Source organism: Poecile atricapillus, chromosome 15 (genome assembly GCF_030490865.1).
Source record: "Poecile atricapillus isolate bPoeAtr1 chromosome 15, bPoeAtr1.hap1, whole genome shotgun sequence".
NCBI classification, from domain to species: domain Eukaryota; kingdom Metazoa; phylum Chordata; class Aves; order Passeriformes; family Paridae; genus Poecile; species Poecile atricapillus.
Genome location: NC_081263.1, coordinates 15,531,968 through 15,539,444, shown reverse-complemented (window position 1 = coordinate 15,539,444; position 7,477 = coordinate 15,531,968). Strand labels below are relative to the sequence as shown.

Below are 7,477 nucleotides of genomic sequence, written 5' to 3'. Positions count from 1 at the left end.
GACTCTGGAACAGTTCCCTAAATCATCTTGTCCAAATCAATCAGCAATCCCACTCTGTAAATAATAAACAGACGTGGCCTGGATTAAAACTGAACTGGCAGATGAGTCTCTGTTATAAAATAATTTTTTTTTTGTCCAGTATTGAAACCCACAAAATTGCGAAGCCAGAGTCATCAGTGATGGACAACCAAGGTGGAGACAGGGAGGGCCTTGGATACAAGTGGAGGAGCTGGGCTGCTTTTCCCTGGTGAAGAGGTAGAAGGACCTGACCCAACAGCAGTCTACAAATACTGATGAAGCAATTTCAAGGATGATGGACTCAAAACCTTCTTGGCAGCGCCTGGTGATAAATTAAGGAGCAGTAACCATGAAGTCCTGAAAGGTTAAGGTGGAATATTGGGATGGTGCAGCCTTGACAGAGGTTACCAGATGGGTGGGGGAATGTCTGGCCATGGAAAGTGCTATGGCTCAGGTAGGAAGAGCCATGGCTGATCTCGTGTTGATCATCAGCGTGGTGCTGGGAAGGGACCTCTGGAAACCCCTTACATAACCTCCTGTGGTCCCTTTCCATCAAAACTTCTGCAATTCCATAACAGAGGTGTTACAGTGTCTTTCCAAATGATACTTGCCATGTGAATCTGGCAAGGGAATTTGTTTGTGCCTTGCTTTATGGGTCCCTAACCTCTGGCCAGCCCATTTTACATGAACAGCAATGAGCCACTCCTTTTGAGACCAACTGAGCAAAAAGTGGTTGATCTGCAAATAGAGTGTTTTGGTTCCCTGGTCATAAAGTACCAATTAATTCCACGTTAACAGGCGTTCTTCACTCTGAGGATGAAGTGCTGCTCTGGAAATAGAGCGAAGATACAGCACAGGATGATGCTGATTTGCCAAAGGTTGCCTGGTGCAGGATGAACACATCAGGTACAGGCAAGGCTGGTGGCTAGGGAAGGAGCAGACAGGACTAGGGAAAAGGGGAAGGCGTTGGAGAGGAATATTTCGCATGTGCTGACCCTCTATAAGCAGAAAGAATCTGAATGTGGGGACAGGACAGACAAAACATACATGTGAGATCTCAGCAGTGTCCATCAGTGCCATCCATGGGCAAGAAGCCAGACTGAGGGAAGAGAAAGGATGGAGGGTGGAGATGTGGGCTGGAGAAAGCAAGAAATTATAAAGGGGAATGCTGTGGAGAAGACCTGCTTCACTGGGAAGAGCATAGTATACTGGTGTGTGGGGGGGACTTGGAGGAGCCCAGGAATAGGGTCTGTGTAGCTTCGTGATGGAGCCGTGTCCCTTGGCTATGTTTAATCTACAAGTGTGCAGTGACAGGTGCATGCAGAGGACACCAGCACTGCCTAGTGATGCTGCCCAGCAGATCTCCATAACCAGTAGAAGAGCTGTACAGCTGTGGGGAGAGCATCTGTGGAAAGCCAGGAGGCATAAAAGGAACATGCCAGCCAGACAGCACAGGACATCAGTGCCAACTGGTGCTGAACAGGCCAGGACTTCAGCACAGGGTTGTGCCAGCTTCCCAAGGGGCCTGGCAAGCAGTATGACTGTATGAGAACTCCCCTGAACTTAGATCATCAGTCTGAGTCTCAGCAGAGCTGGTCGTCTTCTTTTGGTGCCACAGCATCTCTGCATCAACAAAGAGGATGGAGCCAGCCCAGCTCCTCTTGCCCAGCATTCCCACCTTCCCAGGCAGAACAGGAGGCATGGGACTGTGGGCCACCAAAGCAAGGGTGCTGCTGGTCCAGCTGTGGGGTGCTGAGGTGGAGGAAGGACTGTGGCTACCGTGCAAAGCCTTCAACACTGTGTGACCAGGAAACAGGCATCCCAAGGAGGTCTGGTTGTGAGGAATTCCAATGGAAAATGCACCTCGGCAGGCTTGGCTCACCATTAACTGGTGCTGGACCCGAACCTTGCTGGGCCCAAACCCTGCAGGTTGCTCCATGCCAAGTTTCTCCCTGGAGAGGTGGGTCACCCGGCTCCGGCTCCCAGCCCATCTCTTGGAGCATTTCACTGGGGAGCGGCATTCCCTCCTTCTGGGCCTGAGGCCTCCGAAGCCCTCCCGGGCTTGTTCTTCCACGCGGAGCCGCCCGCGGGCGCCTTCGCACCTCGAGGACTTCGGCTGGCCTGGGCGGCAGCGCCTGCGGGGGGCTCAGCGCGGGGACGGGGCAGGCGCAGCCCCACAGCAGGGCCGGGCGGTGCGGTGGGGGCAGACGGCGGTGCGGGCAGGTCCCGGGGCGGTGCGGGCAGGTCGCGGTGTGGCACGGGCAGGTCCCGGGGCGATGCGGGGCAGGTCGCGGTGTGGCACGGGCAGGTCCCGGGGCGGTGCGGGGCGGGTCCCGGGGCGATGCGGAGCAGGTCGCGGTGTGGCACGGGCGGGTCCCAGGGCGGGGCTTGGGTCCGGTTCACATCCGGGCAACGCTCGGCGGGCGCGGACGTGGAGCACGTGGGCGGGGCGGCGGCGCGCGGGGGCGGCGGCGCGGCCAATCAGCGCCGCGCTCTCATCGGTGCAAACAGGAGCACAATGGAGCGAGCGGCGGGCGCGCTGCAGCCAAGCTTGGCGCGAGCGCCGCGCAGTTGACGGGCCGGCCTGCCAATCGGCGGCGGCGCGCGGCTCTGGGCAGCCAATGGGCGCGCTGCGGGGGCGGGCCCGGGCGAGGTTAGGGTGTCCTTGCAGGGTGCTGGGCTAAACTTCACCAAATAAAAGCTGTTTGTGTTGGGGCGGCTGCGGAGCCATTTTGGGTAAGTTCTGCCCCGAACTTTGGGTTCGCCCGCCCGGCGGGGCCAGGGCAGCGGCGGGGCTGCGCCAGGGCGGTGCTATGAATGAACGCGGCGGCGGCGGCGCGGGCCGCGGGGCGGGCGGGGGCCGGGGCGGCCGCCGGCCCTGTCATGGCTCCGGCCGCGGGGAGGGGCGGCGGTGTCCCCGGGTCCCTCCGCGCCGCCCTCCCCCGCCCCCCGGGCCGCGGCAGCGCGGGGAGGGGTGCCGCAGCCCGTCTCGCCGATCCTGCCGTCCGCCCCCGACCGGGCCTCGCCGGCTTCGGGCCGGCAGCGGCGGCGGGTCCCGGGACGTGCGGGGCCGGGGGCGGAGGCGGGGCGGGCTCCCCACGGCGCTGCGCGGAGGCTCCTCCCGGCCAGGGAGGGGGAAGCGGGTCCCCCCGAGTGCGGGGCGTCGGAGCTCGCCCGCGGGGCGCACTTCCCCCCTGGCATCTCGGCTGCGGTGCTCAAGAATATCAATAATTAAGTCTTTAAACTTGGCGGTCGAGGGGAAGCGGGTTCCTTTGCGTGCTGGAGGCCCCGGGGCGCGAGCCGCCCGCTGTCTGGCCCCGCTGAGCCAGGCGCGGGGGGGATGCGGTGGAAGGGCCGCTCCCACCGGGCCGGGCCACGGGCCCGGCCCTGTCACCGCGGTTCCGTCCCGCTGCGCGCGGAGCAGACGCGGATCAGTTGTGACATCGCAGCCATGTCACAACAGAGGCATCGCAGTCACGGCGGAGCCGCGTCTCGCCGCAGTCATCGAGCCCACTGCGTGTCGGTGGCCGCGCGGTGGGGTTCCCCTGTGCTCGCCAGTGGCGCTCACTGGCGATGGAGGTGGATTTTAGCCTTGATCAATGAGGTTTTTAGGATGAAGGCTGTAGGAGACGCAAACAATACGGGAGGAGGAAGCGAAATCGTCAGCTCGGGTTGCTGCTGCGGGGGTGCAGCCGCCTGAGAGCGGGTCTCCCTTTGGTTCTCGGTTTGCCTGCTGACAACTACACTGAACTCGCAGTGAAGTCGAGGACCGCGGGTCCAGGCAGGCTGCCTCAGCACATGCAGAGCATGTTCTGTCTGGTCTTCTGCTGGCCTTTGATATGGTAGAGTATTTTGGTAATTTTGCTATGAAAAACGCTTGCTTTGTTTCTTCAGGAAGTCGGGATGCTTCTAGCCGAAAGCCCAGTCTTTTTTCTTGTTTACATCCTGCTCAGGAAATGCAGCAAATGCTCTTGAGGTTGGAGAATGAGGGGAGACGGATGGAGATGGTTTGCTGTGCTTGTGCAGTGTCTGAGGGACTGGGCAGAAGCCTCCAGCACCCCGCAGCTGTCACAGGCCTCCCCGATACAGGGCTTCTGGGGGACAGACTGGTACTGTTGTCTTGTTAGGTGTTTATTCCTGACCCCATCATTTGCAGTGTATCCTTTTAAGTGCTGTGGAGTCAGTTGAGCTCTCAGAGTGTTTTCTCTGCTGTAAAGTGTTGCTGTTGCTTTTGGGCCCCGTTTAGGTGATGGTATTGGAAAAGGTGCTCCTTCAAGCAGGAGCTCTGCTAACCCTTTGCAGAGAAATTGTAGTTTTGGTCAAAACTGTTGAAGTATGAAGCAATAACAGCATGTTTTGCTCTGGGAGTAAATTCTTCCTGAAGTAAATAAGTTGTTTCTCCCTCAAGGCTTTTGGCCTTGAGCTGGGTTGGTTTTGCTTCAGGGCTGCCTCATGGTTCCTTTCTGGAAAATTGCTTCCTTTTCCACTACAAAGTAGAAATTTGTCTTTGGGAATGCTAATTCAGCCTGTTTCTCTGAATTGGTACAGCTACCTGTTCTTGCAGGTCCTTCAGGGGTGCTGGACGTACTGCTGCACTGCCTTCACTGCAGAGATGGGCTGCGTGACAGCAGTGGGGTGAAGCACATTGAATGTTGCCCCTCAAGTGTGTCAAGCTGAAAAACACAGTAACTGGGAGAGCTGGATCCTGTCAAAATGTATGTGTGTGCCTTGTGCAGCAGAACTGAAAGTACATGTTTTTATTCTTCAAAGAGCGCTGAAGTCAAGGAGAGGACTTTGAGAATGAGTGATCTTGGTTTGTTTGCACTTTGATGAAGTTTGAAGCCCACCCTGCAGCCATGGCTGCTTATTCCTGCCTGTTCCTTTATTCTCATTCTTCCCAGCAGAAGCACGGGCTGCCTTGTCCCTGAGGAGGCAGTTGCAGCCCCTTGCTGCAGGCCAGTGTGGGTACCCTGTGTGAATCTTACACTAAGGCAGCTATTGCAGTGTTTATCCATGCTGCAGCTGTGAATAATGCACATCTCTCATGGAAAGTGCTGTCAGGGACCTTTTTACTGTGCTCTGAGTGCTGCTGTCTTGTTTAGTAGTATATGCCTTTTTAATGGCTTGAGTTTACGTCTTCCTCTGTTGTCCTGCATGGTGACCTTAGGGGACCACGCTGCTTGTTTTTGAGCAGCTGGCCCTGGGTGTTCCAGTGTCAGACCCAGGGGTCAGTGCTGTGGGTCTTTTTGGGGTCTGCTGATTTCTAGTGACTTGGTGGACGAGGCTCTCAGAAGAGTGTCTAGTTTTCCTTACTTCTTTTTACTGCATTTCTTCAGCTGGAAGTAGATCTCTGCCCCCTCCCCCGCCTCCACCCCAAAAGTGTAAGCACGATAATTTTTAAGATCCAGTCTTCCTTGAATGATCTTTAATATTTTATCAAGAGTTTCTCCAAACACATAAACTTCTACAGGTGGATAATACAAAGAGTTTCACTGTAGTGGTTTGTGTTATTTCAAGAGGGCTTTGTACAAGCATGTGAACTTGTTTTTGTGAGCTGGGCGACTTTGTGAGACTTGTTTTTTGAGAGGCTGCCAGACTGGGCCTTTGTGTTTTGCCGTGGTGTCCTGGCCTGTCTGGGCTTTGTGCAGATAAGAGCTGATATCATCCTCATCAGTGTGCAGGAGAAGCTTACCCTCACTAAGGGGGAAGAGCTGATCAGCCTCTTGTTGAGAGTGAGCCCTTGGTGTGGGAATGCAGATTCCAGTGTTGGGTCTGGAAAGCAGCATGGGGACATTTAAGACAACCTGCTCTGAGGTTGTCGTAAAGCTCAGTGGTTGAACATCTCATTGGGCCTTGGGGCACTTGAAAGGGCTTGTTTCATTGCTCCTGCAAGTAGCAGTGAATGCATTTCTCCTTGCTCATCCCCAGTTTCCTGCCTGGGACAGGCGAGTCAGTCTCTGATGTTGGTGGTCCTACCCTGATCTATGAAATCAGAGGCAGAGTGGTTGTTGGGGTCCAGCAAATACTGTCAAGGGGAGAGAAGATGGTGAAGATGAAGGGTCTGTATGCAGTGAGGCAGCAATGTTTGCTGCGGCACAGTGTTAGTGACATGCAGGGTTTGTGTGGTGGGTTCTCAGCACCCTAAAAACCCATGAAAACAGAATTACCCTTGACTGTGGGAGAGGTGTCAGTGCCTGTGTTGCCAAGCGTGGCGGTGGTGGGACCAAAATCCTCTAAGGAAGTTCTGAGCCCTGCACAGCGCCGGGCTGTGTGTGCAACGCCAGGCAATGCCTGTCCCAGCCTCCAGTGATCATCCAGCACCAGCCCCGGTGGAATAACAGAGCTGGGGAGAGCTGATCAACCCGGCAGCAAAAAGGGAAAAATGTGGTTCTCTGGGTGTCAGCTTGTGACATGAGGAGACTCTGATTTTGTTCCTAATATCTCAGGCTGGTGCAATATGTTTTCCATGTGATAGGACAATGCCTTCAACTTTCCCTTATATGGGAAAATCTGGGATGCAGCCTAGCAATCCGCCAATATGTGGCTAATAATTTTTAGCATTGTTATGTTGGATGTGTCCAGTCAGCCTAAGAATTAGGGTATACCTGAGACACTGTGGCTGGGCTTTAATATTTAAGGCTGGTCCCTGACAGATATCTGTGGAAGGGTTATGACTGTGCTCTAGGGAATGCCTGAGCACAGTTGGCTCTTTTGGAAGTCAGCTAAAAGCTGGAGAAGTTTGTGCCTGAGTGTAGCGCTCCTACTCTGTGCTTCCCTTGAGCCCAGTGCTTAGAGAGGTGCTGAGTTGTATTAGTGCCAGGTGGGGGTCACGGGAGCTTTTGACACATCCATTGTGTGAGGACCTTCTCTCTGTGGAGGAAATACTGCCTTGACGTGAAGGGGTGCATGCTGTTTCCATACTGCAGCCTGTTATCTCAAGGCATTCTCAGCCTGTAGTGAGTATAAATCTTGCTCTAACAGGAGCAAAACACTCTTTTTCAGTCCAGAAAAGAAAATGAGAAGCATGGGAACCATGTCCCAGTCCCTCTTAGCTTTTTGTGTGGGTGTTAGAAATGTGCTTGCAGAGGCGTGTTGGGTATGGTTCAAGGAGTGCGGGTGTTATTGTGAGGGTGAGATGCTGGCTTGGCTGTGCGGTGCCCATCATATTTTCCAGCCCTGGTTTCCCCTTGAGGGATGCTGCTTCTTGATACTATGAATGTCTGTCCTCTGAGGTACAGCATGCCTTCTGAAGGCTCGCCTTTTCCCAAGCTTTATGCTGGTTGTTTTGGGATGGTTTGTTTTACTGTGCTGTTTGGGAATTTTTTAGTTTGTTTTTTTCCTGGTGAGATTAAGTTTATATCTCTTCTGGTGAAGCTTTCTGACACTTGTCTGGTTCTGGTTCTCTCTGCCATTTGGCCCAGTTGTGATGGGAAGTCTGGGTTGAAATGCCGCTAATTAA

General features: G+C 54.8%; 1 protein-coding gene across 4 annotated transcripts in view; it reads left to right on the top strand.

The window, feature by feature from the left end:
* The first annotated feature begins 2,548 nt into the window (after positions 1 to 2,548).
* Positions 2,549 to 7,477, top strand: part of CHD6 (chromodomain helicase DNA binding protein 6) — an 83,654-nt gene continuing 78,725 nt past the window's right edge. For all 4 annotated transcript variants that reach the window (XM_058850350.1, XM_058850352.1, XM_058850351.1 and 1 more), the window contains exon 1: positions 2,549 to 2,754. The gene's annotated coding sequence lies outside the window, so the exon portion shown is untranslated. The remainder of the gene's footprint in view (positions 2,755 to 7,477) is intronic.